General features: G+C 41.8%; 1 long non-coding RNA gene across 3 annotated transcripts; it reads left to right on the top strand.

Annotated features, from left to right (window-relative positions):
• Positions 1 to 12,982: 12,982 nt before the first annotated feature.
• On the top strand, positions 12,983 to 15,327 carry LOC127921260 (uncharacterized). 3 transcript variants are annotated; one of them, XR_008108577.1, is made up of 4 exons: positions 12,983 to 13,107; positions 13,710 to 14,307; positions 14,478 to 14,675; positions 14,884 to 15,327. It is a non-coding gene; the product is annotated as an uncharacterized LOC127921260 (long non-coding RNA). The 3 variants fall into 3 exon arrangements; XR_008108576.1 differs by having other exon boundaries at positions 13,710 to 14,675; XR_008108578.1 differs by having other exon boundaries at positions 13,710 to 14,702.
• Positions 15,328 to 21,797: the final 6,470 nt, after the last annotated feature.

Genomic DNA, 21,797 nt, shown 5'->3' with positions numbered 1-21,797 from the left:
TAACTTAATGTTTAAACCCTATCCCAGGCCTTAACCCTTACCATAGGGAATGAGTGTCTTAACTTAATGTTCAAACCCTATCCCAGGCCTTAACCTTTACCATAGGGAATGAGTGTCTTAACTTAATGTTCAAACCCTATCCCAGGCCTTAACCGTCACCATAAGGAATGAGTGCCTTAACTTAATGTTTAAACCCTATCCCAGGCCTTAACCGTCACCATAAGGAATGAGTGCCTTAACTTAATGTTTAAACCCTATCCCAGGCTTTAACCCTCACCTTTACCATAGGGAATGAGTGCCTTAACTTAATGTTTAAATCCTATCCCAGGCCTTAACCTTTACCATAGGGAATGAGTGCCTTAACTTAATGTTTAAACCCTATCCCAGGCCTTAACCTTTACCATAGGGAATGAGTGCCTTAACTTAATGTTTAAACCCTATCCCAGGCCTTAACCTTTACCATAGGGAATGAGTGCCTTAACTTAATGTTTAAACCCTATCCCAGGCCTTAACCGTCACCATAAGGAATGAGTGCCTTAACTTAATGTTTAAATCCTATCCCAGGCTTTAACCCTCACCTTTACCATAGGGAATGAGTGCCTTAACTTAATGTTTAAATCCTATCCCAGGCCTTAACCTTTACCATAGGGAATGAGTGCCTTAACTTAATGTTTAAACCCTATCCCAGGCCTTAACCTTTACCATAGGGAATGAGTGCCTTAACTTAATGTTTAAACCCTATCCCAGGCCTTAACCTTTACCATAGGGAATGAGTGTCTTAACTTAATGTTTAAACCCTATCCCAGGCCTTAACCCTTACCATAGGGAATGAGTGTCTTAACTTAATGTTCAAACCCTATCCCAGGCCTTAACCGTCACCATAAGGAATGAGTGCCTTAACTTAATGTTTAAACCCTATCCCAGGCCTTAACCGTCACCATAAGGAATGAGTGCCTTAACTTAATGTTTAAACCCTATCCCAGGCTTTAACCCTCACCTTTACCATAGGGAATGAGTGCCTTAACTTAATGTTTAAATCCTATCCCAGGCCTTAACCTTTACCATAGGGAATGAGTGCCTTAACTTAATGTTTAAACCCTATCCCAGGCCTTAACCTTTACCATAGGGAATGAGTGCCTTAACTTAATGTTTAAACCCTATCCCAGGCCTTAACCTTTACCATAGGGAATGAGTGCCTTAACTTAATGTTTAAACCCTATCCCAGGCCTTAACCGTCACCATAAGGAATGAGTGCCTTAACTTAATGTTTAAATCCTATCCCAGGCTTTAACCCTCACCTTTACCATAGGGAATGAGTGCCTTAACTTAATGTTTAAATCCTATCCCAGGCCTTAACCTTTACCATAGGGAATGAGTGCCTTAACTTAATGTTTAAACCCTATCCCAGGCCTTAACCTTTACCATAGGGAATGAGTGCCTTAACTTAATGTTTAAACCCTATCCCAGGCCTTAACCTTTACCATAGGGAATGAGTGTCTTAACTTAATGTTTAAACCCTATCCCAGGCCTTAACCCTTACCATAGGGAATGAGTGTCTTAACTTAATGTTCAAACCCTATCCCAGGCCTTAACCTTTACCATAGGGAATGAGTGTCTTAACTTAATGTTCAAACCCTATCCCAGGCCTTAACCGTCACCATAAGGAATGAGTGCCTTAACTTAATGTTTAAACCCTATCCCAGGCCTTAACCGTCACCATAAGGAATGAGTGCCTTAACTTAATGTTTAAACCCTATCCCAGGCTTTAACCCTCACCCTTACCATAGGCAATGAGTGCCTTAACTTAATGTTTAAATCCTATCCCAGGCCTTAACCTTTACCATAGGGAATGAGTGTCTTAACTTAATGTTCAAACCCTATCCCAGGCTTTAACCCTCACCTTTACCATAGGGAAAGAGTGTCTTAACTTAATGTTTAAATCCTATCCCAGGCCTTAACCCTCACCTTTACCATAGGGAATGAGTGCCTTAACTTAATGTTTAAACCCTATCCCAGGCCTTAACCGTCACCATAAGGAATGAGTGCCTTAACTTAATGTTTAAACCCTATCCCAGGCCTTAACCGTCACCATAAGGAATGAGTGCCTTAACTTAATGTTTAAACCCTATCCCAGGCTTTAACCCTCACCTTACCATAGGCAATGAGTGCCTTAACTTAATGTTTAAATCCTATCCCAGGCCTTAACCTTTACCATAGGGAATGAGTGTCTTAACTTAATGTTCAAACCCTATCCCAGGCCTTAACCCTCACCTTTACCATAGGGAATGAGTGTCTTAACTTAATGTTTAAATCCTATCCCAGGCCTTAACCCTCACCTTTACCATAGGGAATGAGTGCCTTAACTTAATGTTTAAACCCTATCCCAGGCCATAACCCTCAACATAGGGAATGAGTGTCTTAACTTAATGTTTAAACCCTATCCCAGGCCTTAACCCTCAACATAGGGAATGAGTGTCTTAACTTAATGTTTAAATCCTATCCCAGGCCTTAACCCTCACCTTTACCATAGGGAATGAGTGCCTTAACTTAATGTTTAAATCCTATCCCAGGCCTTAACCCTCACCTTTACCATTGGCAATGAGTGCCTTAACTTAATGTTTAAACCCTATCCCAGGCCTTAACCCTCACCTTTACCATTGGCAATGAGTGCCTTAACTTAATGTTTAAATCCTATCCCAGGCTTTAACCCTCACATTAACCTTACGGAATGAGTGTCTTAACTTAATGTTTAAATCCTATCCCAGGCCTTAACCCTCACCTTTACCATAGGCAATGAGTGCCTTAACTTAATGTTTAAACCCTATCCCAGGCCTTAACCCTCACCTTTACCATAGGGAATGAGTGTCTTAACTTAATGTTTAAACCCTATCCCAGGCCTTAACCCTCACCATAGGCAATGAGTGCCTTAACTTAATGTTTAAACCCTATCCCAGGCCTTAACCCTCACCATAGGGAATGAGTGCCTTAACTTAATGTTTAAATCCTATCCCAGGCCTTAACCCTCACCATAGGGAATGAGTGTCTTAACTTAATGTTCAAACCCCATCCCAGGCTTTAACCCTCACCTTTACCATAGGGAATGAGTGTCTTAACTTAATGTTTAAACCCTATCCCAGGCCTTAACCTTTACCATAGGGAATGAGTGCCTTAACTTAATGTTTAAATCCTATCCCAGGCCTTAACCCTCACCTTTACCATAGGGAATGAGTGCCTTAACTTAATGTTTAAATCCTATCCCAGGCCTTAACCCTTACCATAGGGAATGAGTGCCTTAACTTAATGTTTAAACCCTATCCCAGGCCTTAACCTTTACCATAGGGAATGAGTGTCTTAACTTAATGTTTAAACCCCATCCCAGGCCTTAACCCTCACCTTTACCATAGGGAATGAGTGCCTTAACTTAATGTTTAAACCCTATCCCAGGCCTTAACCTTTACCATAGGGAATGAGTGTCTGAACTTAATGTTTAAACCCCATCCCAGGCCTTAACCCTCACCTTTACCATAGGGAATGAGTGCCTTAACTTAATGTTTAAACCCTATCCCAGGCCTTAACCCTCACCTTTACCATAGGGAATGAGTGCCTTAACTTAATGTTTAAATCCTATCCCAGGCCTTAACCCTTACCATAGGGAATGAGTGTCTTAACTTAATGTTCAAACCCTATCCCAGGCCTTAACCTTTACCATAGGGAATGAGTGTCTTAACTTAATGTTCAAACCCTATCCCAGGCCTTAACCTTTACCATAGGGAATGAGTGTCTTAACTTAATGTTCAAACCCTATCCCAGGCCTTAACCTTTACCATAGGGAATGAGTGTCTTAACTTTATGTTCAAACCCTATCCCAGGCCTTAACCTTTACCATAGGGAATGAGTGCCTTAACTTAATGTTTAAACCCTATCCCAGGCCTTAACCCTCACCTGTACCATAGTGAATGAGTGCCTTAACTTAATGTTTAAACCCTATCCCAGGCTTTAACCTCACCTTTACCATAGGGAATGAGTGTCTTAACTTAATGTTTAAATCCTATCCCAGGCCTTAACCTTTACCATAGGGAATGAGTGTCTTAACTTAATGTTTAAACCCTATCCCAGGCCTTAACCTTTACCATAGGGAATGAGTGTCTTAACTTAATGTTCAAACCCTATCCCAGGCCTTAACCTCACCTTTACCATAGGCAATGAGTGCCTGAACTTAATGTTCAAACCCTATCCCAGGCCTTAACCTCACCTTTACCATAGGGAATGAGTGTCTTAACTTAATGTTCAAACCCTATCCCAGGCCTTAACCTTTACCATAGGGAATGAGTGCCTTAACTTAATGTTCAAACCCTATCCCAGGCCTTAACCTTTACCATAGGGAATGAGTGTCTTAACTTAATGTTCAAACCCTATCCCAGGCCTTAACCTCACCTTTACCATAGGCAATGAGTGCCTGAACTTAATGTTCAAACCCTATCCCAGGCCTTAACCCTCACCTTTACCATAGGGAATGAGTGTCTTAACTTAATGTTCAAACCCTATCCCAGGCCTTAACCTTTACCATAGGGAATGTGTGTCTTAACTTAATGTTCAAACCCTATCCCAGGCCTTAACCTTTACCATAGGCAATGAGTGCCCGAACTTAATGTTTAAATCCTATCCCAGGCCTTAACCTTTACCATAGGGAATGAGTGTCTTAACTTAATGTTCAAACCCTATCCCAGGCCTTAACCTTTACCATAGGCAATGAGTGCCTGAACTTAATGTTTAAATCCTATCCCAGGCCTTAACCTTTACCATAGGGAATGAGTGTCTTAACTTAATGTTCAAACCCTATCCCAGGCCTTAACCTTTACCATAGGCAATGAGTGCCTGAACTTAATGTTTAAATCCTATCCCAGGCCTTAACCCTCACCTTTACCATAGGGAATGAGTGTCTTAACTTAATGTTCAAACCCTATCCCAGGCCTTAACCTTTACCATAGGGAATGCGTGTCTTAACTTAATGTTCAAACCCTATCCCAGGCCTTAACCTTTACCATAGGGAATGAGTGTCTTAACTTAATGTTCAAACCCTATCCCAGGCCTTAACCCTTAATAGGGAATGAGTGTCTTAACTTAATGTTCAAACCCTATCCCAGGCCTTAACCTTTACCATAGGGAATGAGTGTCTTAACTTAATGTTCAAACCCTATCCCAGGCCTTAACCTTTACCATAGGGAATGAGTGTCTTAACTTAATGTTCAAACCCTATCCCAGGCCTTAACCTTTACCATAGGGAATGCGTGTCTTAACTTAATGTTCAAACCCTATCCCAGGCCTTAACCTTTACCATAGGGAATGAGTGCCTTAACTTAATGTTTAAATCCTATCCCAGGCCTTAACCCTTACCATAGGGAATGAGTGTCTTAACTTAATGTTCAAACCCTATCCCAGGCCTTAACCTTTACCATAGGGAATGAGTGTCTTAACTTAATGTTCAAACCATCCCAGGCCTTAACCTTTACCATAGGGAATGAGTGTCTTAACTTAATGTTCAAACCCTATCCCAGGCCTTAACCTTTACCATAGGGAATGAGTGTCTTAACTTTATGTTCAAACCCTATCCCAGGCCTTAACCTTTACCATAGGGAATGAGTGCCTTAACTTAATGTTTAAACCCTATCCCAGGCCTTAACCCTCACCTGTACCATAGTGAATGAGTGCCTTAACTTAATGTTTAAACCCTATCCCAGGCTTTAACCCTCACCTTTACCATAGGGAATGAGTGTCTTAACTTAATGTTTAAATCCTATCCCAGGCCTTAACCTTTACCATAGGGAATGAGTGTCTTAACTTAATGTTCAAACCCTATCCCAGGCCTTAACCTTTACCATAGGGAATGAGTGTCTTAACTTAATGTTCAAACCCTATCCCAGGCCTTAACCCTCACCTTTACCATAGGCAATGAGTGCCTGAACTTAATGTTCAAACCCTATCCCAGGCCTTAACCCTTACCTTTACCATAGGGAATGAGTGTCTTAACTTAATGTTCAAACCCTATCCCAGGCCTTAACCTTTACCATAGGGAATGAGTGCCTTAACTTAATGTTCAAACCCTATCCCAGGCCTTAACCTTTACCATAGGGAATGAGTGTCTTAACTTAATGTTCAAACCCTATCCCAGGCCTTAACCCTCACCTTTACCATAGGCAATGAGTGCCTGAACTTAATGTTCAAACCCTATCCCAGGCCTTAACCCTCACCTTTACCATAGGGAATGAGTGTCTTAACTTAATGTTCAAACCCTATCCCAGGCCTTAACCTTTACCATAGGGAATGTGTGCTTAACTTAATGTTCAAACCCTATCCCAGGCCTTAACCTTTACCATAGGCAATGAGTGCCTGAACTTAATGTTTAAATCCTATCCCAGGCCTTAACCTTTACCATAGGGAATGAGTGTCTTAACTTAATGTTCAAACCCTATCCCAGGCCTTAACCTTTACCATAGGCAATGAGTGCCTGAACTTAATGTTTAAATCCTATCCCAGGCCTTAACCTTTACCATAGGGAATGAGTGTCTTAACTTAATGTTCAAACCCTTCCCAGGCCTTAACCTTTACCATAGGCAATGAGTGCCTGAACTTAATGTTTAAATCCTATCCCAGGCCTTAACCCTCACCTTTACCATAGGGAATGAGTGTCTTAACTTAATGTTCAAACCCTATCCCAGGCCTTAACCTTTACCATAGGGAATGCGTGTCTTAACTTAATGTTCAAACCCTATCCCAGGCCTTAACCTTTACCATAGGGAATGAGTGTCTTAACTTAATGTTCAAACCCTATCCCAGGCCTTAACCCTTACCATAGGGAATGAGTGTCTTAACTTAATGTTCAAACCCTATCCCAGGCCTTAACCTTTACCATAGGGAATGAGTGTCTTAACTTAATGTTCAAACCCTATCCCAGGCCTTAACCCTCACCTTTACCATAGGGAATGAGTGTCTTAACTTAATGTTCAAACCCTATCCCAGGCCCTTTACCACAGGGAATGAGTGTCTTAACTTAATGTTCAAACCCTATCCCAGGCCTTAACCTTTACCATAGGGAATGAGTGTCTTAACTTAATGTTTAAATCCTATCCCAGGCCTTAACCCTCACCTTTACCATAGGCAATGAGTGCCTGAACTTAATGTTTAAACCCCATCCCAGGCCTTAACCTTTACCATAGGGAATGAGTGTCTTAACTTAATGTTCAAACCCTATCCCAAACTTTAACCCTCACCTTTACCATAGGCAATGAGTGCCTGAACTTAATGTTTAAATCCTATCCCAGGCCTTAACCCTCACATTAACCTTACGGAATAAGTGCCTTAACTAAATGTTTAAATGCTATCCCAGGCCTTAACCCTCAACATAGGGAATGAGTGCCTTAACTTAATGTTTAAACCCTATCCCAGGCCTTAACCCTCACATTAACCTTACGGAATGAGTGTCTTAACTTAATGTTTAAATCCTATCCCAGGCCTTAACCCTCACCTTAACCTTACGGAATGAGTGCCTGAACTTAATGTTTAAATCCTATCCCAGGCCTTAACCCTCACATTAACCTTACGGAATGAGTGCCTAAACGTAACCTTTATGGAACGGTACAGAGCACCAGGAGCAACAAAAACACTTTGAAATGTGCCGTTTGGAGCAACTTCAAAATTTGGCATTTGGAGAACGTGGATGAACGTCTCATTTTGCAGTGAGACTGCGAGATCTTGTTGAGAGGGACTGTTATCAGAAGGTAAGAGTAAGCAGGTAGAAATTGAATAAAAAGTCACATGATGTACTTTATAGATTGACTCATTCTCCCACTCGTGTATTATGGCCTAACCACTGGGAAATAACACTGGATTGTAAATGCTTCAAAACATTGTGTTTATAGTAGGACTGTAAGCCATTACCAAAATAGTTCACTGACCAATCACACAGCTGAGAAATTCTTCATGTTGGAACATTTATTTGAAAAGTTCTCATGTTGATTATGTAAACACTGTAAATACCAGAATATCATTTTTATTTCATGTCTGTCTCTGTCTGCCTGAGTGTCTTTCTCTGTCAAACACACATCTCTGAATAACTACTCACACAGAGTAACCTCAACACCGGGCTAAAATAACATGGATTTAGAGCCTATACATGTATCATTCTTGTGCAATTCGTATCTATAGACTACATTTAGCTTTTTCTTTCATTCTTTGTATCTGGAATTAGGGCATAAGCCTAAGCTTTAGGGCCTAACTGTACGTGGGCCAAATACATGGTACTTCCAAATGCTTTCAGGAACTTAAGCAAAAACATTCACTATGATCCACAGAGGCAAAAAGGACCATGTCAGAGTTGAATTCAAAAGAGAAAACCTGCGAAATGGTTCTTTATGAGCATCATAAAAGCTGATATTATTTCAACCACAAAAAAATATGCATCCAAAAGCCGAACTGAAATCTAATCAGAAACATGTTGGGGTCGTTTTCATAGATTTTAATTCCCTTAAAACCGGTCTAGTATTTGGAAATGTTGCATTTCTCCCGGTCCCTAAAAAAACTTTGCTGGGCGAAAGAAGCAGAGATGAAAGACTAAATTGTGCAGATGTCAACTAGATTGAAGCATTCATTCTATCGATGTGTGACATATTTTCTGGTGAGAAAGGGTGTGTTTAGTCGTCTAGGGCAGTGGTTCCCAACCAGGGGTACTAGGACCCCTAGGGGTACTTGGCCTATCTACAGGGGGTACTTGAGAAGACTCGTGAGACCATAGGCCTACTGGGAAAATGCACTTAAGTGGGTACTCCAGGGGTACTCAGGGCAGAGCAAAATTCAGTTCATTATTTATTTATTTTTTTACCTTTATTGAACTGACTTGCCTAGTTCAATAAAGGTTCAATCAAAATAAATACAAAATATCTGAATTTTGCTCTGCCCTGAGTACCCCTGAAGTATTTTCCCAGTAGGCCTATGGTCTCACGAGTCTTCTCAAGTACCCCTTGTAGATAGGCCAATCACCCCTAGGGGTCCTAGTACCCCCTCTAGATAGGCCAATCACCCCTAGGGGTCCTTCGGATACCACACCTAGTTGGTGGTACAGTAACAGAAAAAGGTTGGGAACCATTTTCTATGTTTGCAGGTTAGGGTTTGGTACAAGGCCTCAGATTTTCACTTTATCACGTAAAGTCAGGCGGTTGCAGATGGGGTTTTAGCAATTGCGTGCAGGTGTGGGTGAACAAACAGCTGACCGACGCATTACTTCTGAATACCTCTTCACATAGATTACCAACACAGACTAATCTCATCACCTGGCAAAACTGAAGCACAATAAGAGTATATAAGGAGGTGTGAACTTACTGATTCATGTTTTTGGGGGAATTCGGTGGAAGTCATGTGGCTCTCCGTCAGTGTCCTGTTGTTCTGACAGGATTGACAGTTTGCCTTTCTTTTTGGTTGACAGTTAAAACAGTGTTACTTGCAGTTATTCACAGACATCGACCAGAGTAGTTCAGCGAACATACAGGACAGATACAGACCTGCAACTGAGGTAACAGAAAAAGTGCATGTATTGTATTTGAGGACGGCTCATAATAACGTCTGGAATGGAGCGAATGGAATGGCACCAAACCATGTGTTTGATGTATTTGATACCATTCCACTCATTCAGCTCCAGCCATTACTACGAGCTCATCCTCTCCAATAAAGATGCCACCAACCTCCTGTGATTAAATCCAGATAAAGTTGAATATGATGAACCTAATGCAATGAACTCCATGGTTATTGATGATGACGATATTGATGATGATTGTCAATGTAAGATCCGACAAGCCCAACAAGAAGGGTGGAGTTGGTGCTCAACATTCAGTATCTTTTCAGTGGTGGAAGAAACCCTCCGGCGTTGGTGCAGTGTGTCTGGGGCTGCTGTGTGCACTCCTACTGGCTGGGATCATAAGTCTGTTAGTCTATCATAGAAATCAAATGACCAGTTACAACAACCTGGCTAAAGAGAGAAACCAGCTGCAGAAAAGCCCTAACAATCTGACTGAAGAGCGAAACCAGCTAGAGACCAGCCACAACAACTTGATTAAAGAGAGAGACCAGTTACAGAGTGAAACAGAAAGACTGAAACAGTCTTTAATGGTCAAAGGGTACTGTTCACAAGAATGGATGAAGTTTGGCTTCAACTGTTACTACCTCACCGCTTTGAAAGGAAACTGGGAGGAGAGCAGATTGGACCATTGCTTTCAGTTATAAATAACCTCCTTATTATCTTCTCTTTTGTCCTTCCCTCTCTTCACCTCTTATCTACTCACCTCTCTTCTATTCTCTCAATTCTTCTCCCCTGTTCTCCTCTCATTTCTTACCCCCTCCTCTCCTTAAATTTCCTTTCCCCTTCTCCTCTCCCCTCTCCTCTGCCTCTGAAGCCCCAGATCCATTCTACCAGTCGATGCTCTATCAGAGCAGCTGATGTCTCTTGGTGAACCACAGGTGGCACCAAACACACATCCTGTAGGCAACCTCCTATCAACTCAGGATCAACCCAAAGAGAGAGCTTTGGGAAATATTTTCATACTCATCTTAGACATCTCTCTCTCTTGGTCCTGCACATGCACGCACACACGAAAGGGTTGAAAGCAAAGGGTCAGCCGCGGTGCAGCGCCTTTGTAAAAAGCAGAAGTGAAAGGTCTTAATGCGCTCTCTCTGCCTCTCTTTCTTGTATATGACCATCGAGCATAGTTTCTGCTATATTCCCCTGCCAACTACTTCTCCCCAGCAAATCCTATTAAAGCTATTATCATACACATACACACATCCAGGCTGTATCACATCCGGCCGTGATTGGGAGTCCCATAGGGCGGCGCACAATTTTTTTACCGTTATTTAACTAGGCAAGTCAGTTAAGAACAAATTCTTATTTTCAATGATGGCCTAGGAACACTGGGTTAACTGCCTGTTCAGGGGCAGAACGACAGATTTGTACCTTGTCAGCATGGAACACCAGCTAGAATGGAACACCATGCAGCATGGAACACCAGCTATAGTGGAACACCATGCAGCATGGAACACCAGCTAGAGTGGAACACCATGCAGCATGGAACACCAGCTAGAGTGGAACACCATGCAGCATGGAACACCAGCTAGAGTGGAACACCATGCAGCATGGAACACCAGCTAGAGTGGAACACCATGCAGCATGGAACACCAGCTAGAGTGGAACACCATGCAGCATGGAACACCAGCTAGAGTGGAACACCAGCTAGAGTGGAACACCATGCAGCATGGAACACCAGCTAGAGTGGAACACCATGCAGCATGGAACACCATGCAGCATGGAACACCAGCTAGAGTGGAACACCAGCTAGAGTGGAACACCATGCAGCTTGGAACAAACAGACTTAACACTGCTTAAGGACAGGCAGCTCCATGTCTCTGTCTGTCTCGCTCTGTCTGCCAGACTGTCTATCTGTCTGTCTGTCTCGCTCTGTCTGCCTGACTGTCTATCTGTCTGTCTCTGTCTGTCTCGCTCTGTCTGCCTGACTGTCTATCTGTCTGTCTGCCTGACTGTCTATCTGTCTGTCTCTGTCTGTCTCGCTCTGTCTTCCTGACTGTCTATCTGTCTGTCTGTCTCGCTCTGTCTTCCTGACTGTCTATCTGTCTGTCTGTCTCGCTCTGTCTGCCTGACTGTCTATCTGTCTGTCTCAGTCTGTCTCGCTCTGTCTGCCTGACTGTCTATCTGTCTGTCTCTGTCTGTCTCGCTCTGTCTGCGTGACTGTCTATCTGTCTGTCTCTGTCTGTCTCGCTCTGTCTGCGTGACTGTCTCTATATGCCTGTCATTTGAAGTGAAATATTACATAGTATCCTTGTAAAGATAATGAATATGAGGTTATAAAGTGCTGAAGTTCCTCTTTAAACGAAGTTGGCCACCGGAGATTCTCATGGCGTGAAGCAAACTATTAAAATCTTCTGAGAAAGACTCAAACATACATTTCCCACACCAGGCAGGTATCAATTGATAAGCCACAAAATGTGAACCTTTTGCAAAGTGATATGCGTCACGAACTATGAATCATACATTGCGTTCAATGCAAAAGATATGCATCAAGAGTATTGATGCACAAGTCAATAGATTGTGTTCATTGCAAAGAAGTTGGGGATAAAGCAGCAATGGGTGAGAGACACAGACAGACAGACAGACAGACAGACAGACAGACAGACAGACAGACAGACAGACAGACAGACAGACAGACAGACAGACAGACAGACAGACAGACAGACAGACAGACAGACTACATGGAGTAGAACCCTGTGTAACTGCAGAGAGATAATGAAGGACTATGTTGATCAAATCTAACCACAGTTTATTTGTCACATGCACAGAATGCAGCGGGTGTAACGGTACAATTAAATAGTACATTAAAAAAGAGAAGGTAATACAATATTTAATAAATGAACACAAGAATTGACCATAATAAACTATGTGAAACAGTGTGCAGGAACACTGTGGAGGTAGATCAATAAGCTCAGCAGCAGGGTGAAGTGTGTGTGTGTGTGTGTGTGTGTGTGTGTGTGTGTGTGTGTGTGTGTGTGTGTGTTCGGTGTGGGTGTACACAATGTATGTATGTATGTATGTTTGTGTGTTTTGTGTGTTGTCATGTGTGCATACATTCTGTGTATGTGTGTGTGGTCAGGGTGCAGTTAGACAGCCAGTGATAACTGCATGAAAATAGGTGTTTCCGGGTATTTTCCAACCTGTACACAATCAGTGAAATGTATTGTGAGCGGGAGCACACTCCTGACCACGCACTGGCACAAGTATTTCCGGGATCGTACACTCCTGATGTAAAAAAAAGAAGTCCATTAGTTTGCACCTGACCTTTCCCAGAGTCCAGTTAGGGTGGATATCTCTCCATCTCAGCTGTCAATCAGAACGCTGAAGTTTCAGCCAATCAGCATGCCTGAATGCACATTTGGACATTGCACCCGCCCACTCTAGCTCAGAGTGTTTATGTGGTTCCAAGAAGAAGACGCAAGTTTTGGCAATCAAGGTTTTTCATTGTGTTTACTAAGAAGATTGTGCGTGCATCCAAGAAAGTGAGTTGTGGGGTTTATTGTTGGGATGTTTTATGCTACGCAATGATGATTGACCGCAAGTAATTTACCTTAAGTTACCGTGTCACATCTGTAACTGTATTAAAGTAATGTTCTTATCCTGCGGCTTATGTATATTTCAGATACTCCATGTTGTTTATATTGCATAAGTGCCAGTTTCGCCTTGATTGCATGAGCATCTGCGCAGTAGATGCTTATTTGTCTAGAGTCATTTGTATAGTCTGTATACCCATGCTACCGCAGCGTTTTCATAGTAGCCATTATGGTTGCCATTTGCAGGTGTCAGGGCAAGCCTCTAGAACAGTCTAGATTAGAAGTTTCAGAACTGGAGCTCATGCAGGTGCAGTATAATTTATGACCCCAGAGACAGATTTGATAAGATCCTCACCAGGCCTGAGAGAGCGGGCCTTATATCTAGCTTGTCAGACTAGTTAGCTCTCTCTCTCTCTCCAGTGAGATATTTATCCACATGTTGATATGCTGTGTGAATATCCCTGTTCAGGTGTAATGTTAGGACATTCCTTCCTGTGTAGATCTTCCTATTGTTTAGTTTCCAACACTGTGTTTCTGTTCTTATCTTTCAGAACCACAAGTCCATTTCTAACTGTAACCACAAAGATACTTCAATGATGTGTGGGTTTGTGCAGCTGTGTGGTGGTGACCTAGAGAATAAAGCTCTGGATATGAAAACATCTGCCTGGTTTCTGCCGGACTGCCTGTAGTGGGTCAGACCAAAGTACAGCCAGCGTTAAGTCATTAGCTGCTGAGGGTTCAGAAGCCAACCGCTCAGATGGCTCCAGCTGGACGTTTTTATACCCAGTTACTCGTTAACAAGGATTTCTGGGATCGTACACTCCCAATTATTGTGCATGAACTTAAACTGATATTTTCTGGTGTCTGACCTGCATGACACTTGCACTTGGAAAGAGGAGACGTCATAGCGTCATGTCAATACACACCCAACCAACTAGCTAGTACCACTTACGTTGGGGCGGGAATATTTGAATTGCAGTGTCAGTTAGCTAGAGAGATCCCTAGATCCGTAGACACCTCCGTAGAGATCCACTCACTGCCTGTCCGCAACATTAGCTGTGATTTCAACGAGAAGACTTCAACAAGACTTTCAGCAAAGTCGACGTCGAAGGACTTCAAAAGAACCATGGTCTAGGAACAATTTACACAGTAGGTCTTACGTTAGTGTGGTGGTTGTACATTTCAATTCATTTACTAGCTAGCTACTTTGTGTTAAGCAAGAGTTTAGGGGTTAGTTGTTGCAAGGTGATTGAATGCCTTATAAAATAAGCTGTTTATCAAGGTAATAAGACTTACGAGCACACTGTGTCCTATTGCAGGGAAGTGATGTCTTTTGTTTTTGTGAGTGTCGGGAAAAACTTGTGATCGATATTGAAGCATAGAGGTGTTTTATGGAGACATGAACAATTATTCTACTCAATATCCCTACACCCCAGTCTCCTCTGCTACCTCCCAGGGAGGAGGAATACCCTGAACTCCTCGTTCTCACAGGACTCGGGCTAGTACGCTGTTGCCAGGTCAGTCTTGGGGGTGACCCGCCTGAGGTGATATTTTTTTTGTCTTTGGAAGATTATTTTAAAATAAATAAATGTAATAAATAACATGAGGTTATGGCTGAGCATTTATACACTCATTGTTATTATAAAAATTATATATATTTTTCTATTCATTAGGATTGCAATCAATGTGGCAACTTTTGTATTATCAAAACCTTCTTTCTGTCAGACATGTTGGATACAACACTGGGTCGTTGACCAGCAGTGGTTACCCTCCCCAGGACATGTTGCCCTCCTGCTCCTCCTCTGCTGTCTCTTCCTCAGCCGGGGCATGCAAAGCTCCCTGTTACCCAGAGGACCCCCATGCACCTCCTCAAAACAGCTATCACATGGGTCGCCCACGTACCCCCCCTACTGCCCCCTTATATCCTAATGAGCCCCAGGTCTACCCCACATATGCGATGCCACCCCCTTCACTCCAGGACGAGCAGCCCCCTCTGGCAGACAAAATGAACTATTTGTAGAACATTGCATAGGAATCTAAATCCTATTTTTGTAACTTACTCTGGTTATCGACCAATGATTTCCATTTGCATAGTTATTTGTTCAATTCTAGAGTTCACTTGCAGCATTTGAATAAATTTCTTCAATTCCTGCTCTGATTCATCAGTCACACACTGTGTCATGTTTCTTTTGTCTTACAGTGCCTTGCAAAAGTATTCATACCCCTTGGATTTCTTCACATTGTATTGTTACAAAGTGGGATTCAAATGGATCACAATTTAATGAACAATCTACACAAAATACTCGGTAATGTCAAAGTAGAAGAAAAAATGTACCTTTTTAAAGATTGATATAACTACAACGACTAGATTTGAGTTATTTGATAAGTATTCAGCTCCCTGAGTCACAACATGTTTGGCAGAAGATTACAGCTGTGATTCTTCTTGGGTAAGTGTCTAAGAGCGGTATACATATTACCCGTTATATTAGACCATTATTCTTTTCGTAATTCTTCAACCTCTGTCAAGAGGATGGGATCATGGCTAGACAGCAATTTTCAAGTCTTTCCAAATATTTTCAAGCAGATTTAGGTCTAAACTGTAATTTGGCCACACAGGAACATTTCCTGTCTTCTTGGTAAGCAACTCTGGTGTAGATTCGGTCTTAAGGTGTATGTTATTGTCATACTGAAAGGTGAATTCCTCTCCCAGTGTCTGGTGTAAAGCAGACTGAAGCAGGTTTTCCTCTAGGATTTTGAATGTGCTTAGCTCCATCCCGTTTCCCGATGTCAAGCTTACCCATACCATGATGCAGGCACCACCATGCATGGAAATAAGGAGGCAGTTACACAGTTGTGTTGGATTTGCCCCAATCATACTGTAAGAATATGTGTTTAGGACAAAAAGTGAATTATTTTTCCGTGTTCAGTTCAGAAGGACGACTATCTTTGATGTGTCTGGGTTGTTTAATACATAATGCAAAGCATAATTATTAACTTGACCATGCTTAAAGAAATATTCTATGTCTGTTTTGTTATTGTTAACCATCTACAGTACCAATCACTGCCATTTTGATGAGGCTTTTGAAAAGGTCCCTGGTCGTTGTAGTTGCATCTAGCTTGAAAATCAACTGAGGGACCTTATAGGGAAGGACACTCAACATGCATAGCACTTACACAAATGACTGATGATTGGCTGAGAGAAATTGATGATTAAATGATTGTGGGGGCTGTCTTGTTAGACCAGTGCAGATTTACATTTTTGATCATAGTCCGCTGCTGGAAAAAGTGGATAAAGAGTTACTTGCCTAACAGAACACAGAGCCTGTTATTTAATGGAAGCCTCAAATATAATCCAGTTAGAATCAGGAATTCCCCAGGGTAGCTGTTTAGGCCCCTTCCTTTTTTTTACATTTTTACTAACGACATGCCACTGACTGAGTAAAGCCAGAGTGTCTATATATGGATGACTCAACACTACACGATGAGACAGCCTATAGTGAGGTCAGAGACCTGGCTGGGTGGTGCCAGAATAACAACCTATCCCTCAACGTAACCAAGACTAAGGACATGATTGTGGACTACAGGAAAAGGAGGACTGAGCACACCCCCATTCTCATCAACAGGGCTGTAGTGGAGCAGGTTGAGAGCTTCATGTTCCTTGGTGTCCACATCAACAACCAACTAGAATGGTCCAAACACACCAAGACAGTCGTGAAGAGGGCACGACAAAGCCTATTCCCCCTCAGGAAACTAAAAGATTTGGCATGGGTCCTGAGATCCCCAAAAGGTTTTACAGCTGCAACATCGAGACCATCTTGACTGGTTGCATCACTGCCTGGTACGGCAATTGCCTGCTATCCAGGACCTCTACACCAGGCCGTGTCAGAGGAAGGCCTTAAAATTGTCAAAGACCCCAGCCACCCCAGTCATAGACTGTTCTCTCTACTATCGCATGGCAAGTGGTACCGGAGTGCCAAGTCTAGGACAAAAAGGCTTCTCAACAGTTTTTACCCCCAAACCATAAGACTCCTGAACAGGTAATCAAATGGCTACCCAGGCTATTTTCATTGTGTGCGCCACCCCCCAGCCCAACCCCTCGTTTACACTGCTGCTACTCTGTTTATCATATATGCATAGTCACTTTAACTATACATTCATGTACATACTACCTCAATTGGCCCGACCAACCAGTGCTCCCACACATAGCCCGGTTGGCCATCTGCATTGTGTCCCGCCAACCCCTCTTTTATGCTACTTCTACTCTCTGTTCATCATATATGTATAGTCACTTTAACCATATCTACATGTACATACTACCTCAATCAGCCTGACTAACCGCTGTCTGTATATAGCCTCGCTACTTTTATAGCCTCACTACTTCTATAGCCTCGCTACTGTTATTTTTCACTGTCATTTTACTGTTGTTTTATATCTTTACTTACCAATTGTTCACCTAATACCTTTTTTTGCACTATTGGTTAGAACCTGGAAGTAAGCATTTGACTTTTATATTCGGCGCACGTGACAAATAAACTATGATGTGATTTATGCACAGCAGCTACTACAGCAACTGAAATGACTGCAACACTCAACAAAGAGCTGCAGTTAGTTTCAGAGTGGGTGGCAAGGAAGAAGTTTGCCCTAAAACTAAAAGCACTGTATTTGGAATATTTCTAAAACTAAAAGCACTGTATTTGGAACAAAATACTCACGAAACCCTAAACCTCAACTAAATCTTCTAATAAATCATGTGGAAATTGAGCAAGTTGAGATGACTAAACTGCTTGGAGTAACCCTAGATTGTGAACTGTCATGGTCAAAACATATTGATGCAGTAGTAGCTAAGATGGGGAGAAGTCTGTCTGTAATAAAGCGATGCTCTGCCAACACTATCAACAAGGCAGGTCCTATAGGCTCTAGTTTTGTCGCACCTTGACTACTGTTCAGTCGTGTGGTCAGGTGCCACAAAAAAGGACTTAGGAAAATGGCAATTGGCTCAGAACAGGGCCGCAAGGCTGGCCCTTGGATGTACCCAGAGAGCTAATATTAATAATATGCATATCAATCTCTCCTGGCTGAAAGTGGAGGAGAGATTGACTTCATCGCTGCTTTTATTTATGAGAGGTATTGACATGTTGAATGCACCTGTCTGTCTAAACTACTGGCACACAGCTCTTACACCCATGCATACCCCACAAGACATGCCACAAGAGGCATCTTCACAGTCTCCAAGTCCAGAACAGACTATGGGAGTCACACAGTACTACATAGAGCCATGACTACATGGAACTCTATTCCACATCAAGTAACTGATGCAAGCTGTAAAATTAGATTTAAAAAACACTTCATGGAACAGCTGGGACTGTGAAGCAACACAAACATTGGCACAGACACATGCTCCCACACGATAACATACACTACACATACACATGGATAATAAAAAAAACATTTGACAGAATGATTATTCTCCTATTTGACTGCATTAATTTTCTGGCTTCAATTGCAGTTCTTACTTTCACCACTAGGAGTAGTTGCCAATAGGGGGTCTTTACTCCCAAACTTGTTGACTAAAGGTAGCAGTAGAGACTGAAGTTTTTTTCAGGACACATTATTTTCACTCCAATTTGATACTAAGTGATTTTCGTAGCAGGTTAGGCGAGCATTTTCGTTTACAAGAATATTGCCGGTAACGGTTAGCAAAATCAGGTGAATTACCTCAAAGTTAACTTGTTTTGACATTGCGTTGTTGTTTTTAGCTGAAGAGATGATGTATTGTATGTGTTCAGTGTATTTTTTTACGCTTTCAGACAATGTGATAAAAACAATAGTGCACTAAATCTTGAGTTAACAGCGCCAATTAGAACTCTAACAGTGCTACTTTTAACATGTTACAAAATATAAATAAGGAGACACAGAGTGCTAGCTTCTCTGTTCTTTTCACTGGGTTTCTTCCAATGTCTGAAGAAGAGAGGTGGGTGCCTGCAGCAGTAACATTCTGAATGGAATGCTCAGAAATTGAAAATCTAAATATTTAACACACTTAAACTTTCATATTCAGGCATTACAGAATTTACAATTCCATATGTGGAAACATTGCTACTGCAACATGTTAATGCCAACTCTTCACATGTGAGGAGAATAACCCCATTTCACCACATGTGATCTTGCAATAAATTGTGAAACTAAAAATTATATTTACACATGTGAATGGTTTTCACTTGTGAACTTGCAATTTCACATGTAAATGGTAGATTTCACATGAGAAAGTTTTTCACATGAGAATGCATATACAATTTTCTGAGGTGAAAATAAGTTTTTCTTCTCACATAAAAAAGTGCTGTAATCACTCACATTTTTAAGCTCAACATGTGAAAACAGCTATTTCACATGTGAACATTTGATTTGACAAGAGCAAATGTAAATTTGACGTGTTTTTTTGTAAGGGTTTTGCAAGTGTTAGTCATCCTCGTGGTTGTGAAAAATATTTGTATGATGTGCAACCAAGAAAATGTCATTAGTACAAATCAATATATAATGAGTCACATGTTAGCGCTGTTATATTTTTATATTATGTCATAATACATGTCATTGCCGTTATATTGTCAATATTGTCTGCACTGATAATTAAATTCAATAGACAAAATACTCAAATATTATTCTATCATTCAGACTATAAAATAAGGTTTCTTCACATTGAAAACAGCAAAGGACTACACCTACATCCCAGAACTTGAAAAGAACAATGTTAAGACTTGGCTCTCAACTGGGGCTACCAAGGAGAATGATCCTGAGATCAAATGAACCAAGACTCCCTGAAGTGCCATCACCAACTACGGTTGAGCTTCTATAACTTCAAGGAGATGTCGCAACACAGGAAGCAGTTAGCACACCTTTGAGTGTGGAAGGACATGAGCTTTCCCTATTGTCAGACTTGGTGGCTCCCAGGAAGCCTGAAAACCAACAGAGTACTCAGAAATGTTGTTGAAAGAGGGGGGCCTTACAACCAAACTTATACATCATTTGTAAATAAGGGAAGTTTGTGTGGGAAACAATACATTTGTGTGAGAAACAATATTTGTGTATTCTTTACCTATCAAATAGAATTATTATTGCAATTTTGGAAGGGTTTTAGTATTATTTATTAAATTGTTCTCTTTTTCTTGGTATCTATGCTCCTGGCGGTTTTAACTTCAAATTCGCAGACCTACAGGTGGGTAGATATCCAAAAAGACTGACTACCCTGGTGTAAATACAACACAAAACAAGTCTGTCCGATTAAAAATATCAGGTTAACTACAGGTTTATTAGGGAGATAAACAAGATTACAAGGTAGTCTCTGTAACCTCAAAATAACAAAAGCAGAGTAAGGAAAACAGTCTGATAAGGTACTGAACTGGTAAAGTACTAAATCACCCAGACCATTAGAGAGAGTGGTCAGTCAAACACTGTTGTTCCTGATTCTAGGTTCTGAGAGAGTGGCCAGTCAAACACGGTTGTTCCTGATTCTAGGTTCTGAGAGAGTGGCCAGTCAAACACTGTTGTTCCTGATTCTAGGTTCTGAGAGAGTGGCCAGTCTAACTCTGTTGTTCCTGATTCTAGGTTCTGAGAGAGTGGCCAGTCTAACTCTGTTGTTCCTGATTCTAGGTTCTGAGAGAGTGGCCAGTCAAACACGGTTGTTCCTGATTCTAGGTTCTGAGAGAGTGGCCAGTCAAACACTGTTGTTCCTGATTCTAGGTTCTGAGAGAGTGGCCAGTCTAACTCTGTTGTTCCTGATTCTAGGTTCTGAGAGAGTGGCCAGTCAAACACGGTTGTTCCTGATTCTAGGTTCTGAGAGAGTGGTCAGTCAAACACTGTTGTTCCTGATTCTAGGTTCTGAGAGAGTGGCCAGTCAAACACGGTTGTTCCTGATTCTAGGTTCTGAGAGAGTGGTCAGTCAAACACTGTTGTTCCTGATTCTAGGTTCTGAGAGAGTGGTCAGTCAAACACTGTTGTTCCTGATTCTAGGTTCTGAGAGATTGGCCAGTCTAACTCTGTTGTTCCTGATTCTAGGTTCTGAGAGAGTGGTCAGTCTAACTCTGTTGTTCCTGATTCTAGGTTCTGAGAGAGTGGTCAGTCAAACACTGTTGTTCCTGATTCTAGGTTCTGAGAGAGTGGCCAGTCAAACACTGTTGTTCCTGATTCTAGGTTCTGAGAGAGTGGCCAGTCTAACTCTGTTGTTCCTGATTCTAGGTTCTGAGAGAGTGGCCAGTCAAACACTGTTGTTCCTGATTCTAGGTTCTGAGAGAGTGGCCAGTCAAACACGGTTGTTCCTGATTCTAGGTTCTGAGAGAGTGGCCAGTCAAACACTGTTGTTCCTGATTCTAGGTTCTGAGAGAGTGGCCAGTCTAACTCTGTTGTTCCTGATTCTAGGTTCTGAGAGAGTGGCCAGTCTAACTCTGTTGTTCCTGATTCTAGGTTCTGAGAGAGTGGCCAGTCAAACACTGTTGTTCCTGATTCTAGGTTCTGAGAGAGTGGTCAGTCAAACACTGTTGTTCCTGATTCTAGGTTCTGAGAGAGTGGCCAGTCAAACACGGTTGTTCCTGATTCTAGGTTCTGAGAGAGTGGTCAGTCAAACACTGTTGTTCCTGATTCTAGGTTCT

This window comes from Oncorhynchus keta, unplaced genomic scaffold (assembly GCF_023373465.1).
Source record: "Oncorhynchus keta strain PuntledgeMale-10-30-2019 unplaced genomic scaffold, Oket_V2 Un_contig_2182_pilon_pilon, whole genome shotgun sequence".
Classification (NCBI taxonomy): Eukaryota; Metazoa; Chordata; class Actinopteri; order Salmoniformes; family Salmonidae; genus Oncorhynchus; species Oncorhynchus keta.
This window is presented reverse-complemented; position numbering and strand designations above follow the sequence as displayed.